The following is a 2,397-nucleotide window of genomic DNA, read 5'->3' as shown; positions in this document are numbered from 1 at the left end:
AATCTACTCACCTCGCTGCTGCCCGCGCGGCGGACTGCCTGGGCCTGCCGCCGCGCATCACCGCTGCCTGCTTTTTCCCCTTTGGCTGCAGGCGCGCGGTCGCCATGTTGGCCACGCTGCTCACCACCTCCTGACGCCGAGTGCTATGCCCGCCTCAGCCTCCCGAGCCCCTGCCCGGCCACCGCCCCGTCTGGGAGGTGGGGAGCGCCTCTGCCCGGCCGCCCCGTCCGGGAAGAAGTGAGGAGCGCCTCTGCCCGACCGCCCCGTCCGGGAAGAAGTGAGGAGCGCCTCTGCCCGGCCGCCCCGTCCGGGAAGAAGTGAGGAGCGCCTCTGCCCGGCCGCCCCGTCTGGGAAGTGAGGAGCACCTCTGCCCGGCCGCCCCATCCGGGAAGAAGTGAGGAGCGCCTCTGCCCGGCCGCCCCATCTGGGAAGTGAGGAGCGCCTCTGCCCAGGCGCCCCGTCCGGGAAGAAGTGAGGAGCACCTCTGCCCGGCTGCCCCGTCCGGGAAGAAGTGAGGAGCGCCTCTGCCCGGCCGCCCCATCTGGGAAGAGGTGAGGGGTACCTCTGCCCGGCCGCCCCGTCTGGGAAGTGAGGAGCACCTCTGCCCGGCCACCCATCGTCTGGGAAGTGAGGAGCGCCTCTGCCTGGCCGCCCCGCCTGGGAAGTGAGGAGCGCCTCTGCCCGGCCACCCATCGTCTGGGAAGTGAGGAGCGCCTCTGCCCAGCCGCCCCGTCTGGGAAGTGAGGAGCGCCTCTGCCTGGCCACCTATCGTCTGGGAGGTGAGGAGCGCCTCTGCCCCGCCGCCCCGTCCGGGAGGAAGTGAGGAGCGCCTCTGCCCGGCCGCCCCGTCCGGGAAGAAGTGAGGAGCGCCTCTGCCCGGCCGCCCCGTCCGGGAAGAAGTGAGGAGCGCCTCTGCCCGGCTGCCCCGTCTGGGAGGTGAGGAGAACCTCTGCCCGGCCACCCATCGTCTGGGAGGTGAGGAGCGCCTCTGCCCGGCCGCCCCGTCTGGGAAGTGAGGAGCGCCTCTGCCCGGCCACCCACCGTCTGGGAAGTGAGGAGCGCCTCTGCCCGGCCACCCACCGTCTGGGAAGTGAGGAGCGCCTCTGCCCGGCCACCCACCGTCTGGGAAGTGAGGAGCGCCTCTGCCCGGCCACCCACCGTCTGGGAAGTGAGGAGCGCCTCTGCCCGGCCGCCCCGTCTGGGAAGTGAGGAGCGCCTCTGCCCGGCCACCCACCGTCTGGGAAGTGAGGAGCGCCTCTGCCCGGCCACCCACCGTCTGGGAAGTGAGGAGCGCCTCTGCCCGGCCACCCCGTCTGGGAAGTGAGGAGCGCCTCTGCCCGGCCACCCACCGTCTGGGAACTGAGGAGCGCCTCTGCCCGGCCACCCACCGTCTGGGAAGTGAGGAGCGCCTCTACCCGGCCGCCCCGTCAGGGAAGTGAGGAGCGCCCCTGCCCGGCCACCCACCATCTGGGAAGTGAGGAGCACCTCTGCCCGGCCACCCACCGTCTGGGAAGTGAGGAGCACCTCTGCCCGGCCACCCCGTCTGGGAAGTGAGGAGCGCCTCTGCCCGGCCGCCCCATCTGTGAAATGAGGAGCGCCTCTGCCCGGCCACCTATCGTCTGGGAGGTGAGGAGCGCCTCTGCCCGGCCGCCCCGTCTGGGAAGAAGTGAGGAGCGCCTCTGCCCGGCCGCCCCGTCCGGGAAGAAGTGAGGAGCGCCTCTGCCCGGCCGCCCCGTCCGGGAAGAAGTGAGGAGCGCCTCTGCCCGGCCGCCCCGTCTGGGAAGTGAGGAGCGCCTCTGCCCGGCCGCCCCATCTGGGAAGTGAGGAGCACCTCTGCCCGGCCACCCATCGTCTGGGAAGTGAGGAGCGCCTCTGCCCGGCCACCCATTGTCTGGGAAGTGAGGGGCGCCTCTGCCCGGCCACCTATCGTCTGGGAAGAAGTGAGGAGCGTCTCTGCCTGGCCGCCCGGTCTGGGAAGTGAGGAGCGCCTCTGCCCGGCTGCCCCGTGTCTGGGAAGAAGTGAGGAGCGCCTCTGCCCGGCCGCTCCGTCTGGGAGATCTACCATGGAGGCCAGAAGCAATGTGGGGGCTGGACGTGGTGGCTCACACCTGTGGTCCCGGCACTCTGGGGGGCGAGGCGGGTTGATCACTTCGGGCTAGGAGTTCGAGACCAGTCTGGCCAACTTGGCGAAACATGAAAAATACAACAGACAAACCAACCAACCAACTCAGTGACAACAAAACAGGTCTACCCTGGAGTCATACTCTAATTTTTTCTATTTTCCTCCCTTTCTGATCCTTTATCCCACTTTCTTTTTCTTCCTCTTCCTTCTCCCTCTTCTTTGTCAAATAGAGGATTGAGTTATTATCACTGATCCACATAAAGTCCCTCTCTACC

Source organism: Nomascus leucogenys, chromosome 3, assembly GCF_006542625.1.
Source record: "Nomascus leucogenys isolate Asia chromosome 3, Asia_NLE_v1, whole genome shotgun sequence".
Classification (NCBI taxonomy): Eukaryota; Metazoa; Chordata; class Mammalia; order Primates; family Hylobatidae; genus Nomascus; species Nomascus leucogenys.
The sequence above is the reverse complement of the archived record's forward strand: the minus strand, read 5'-3'. Positions refer to the sequence as shown.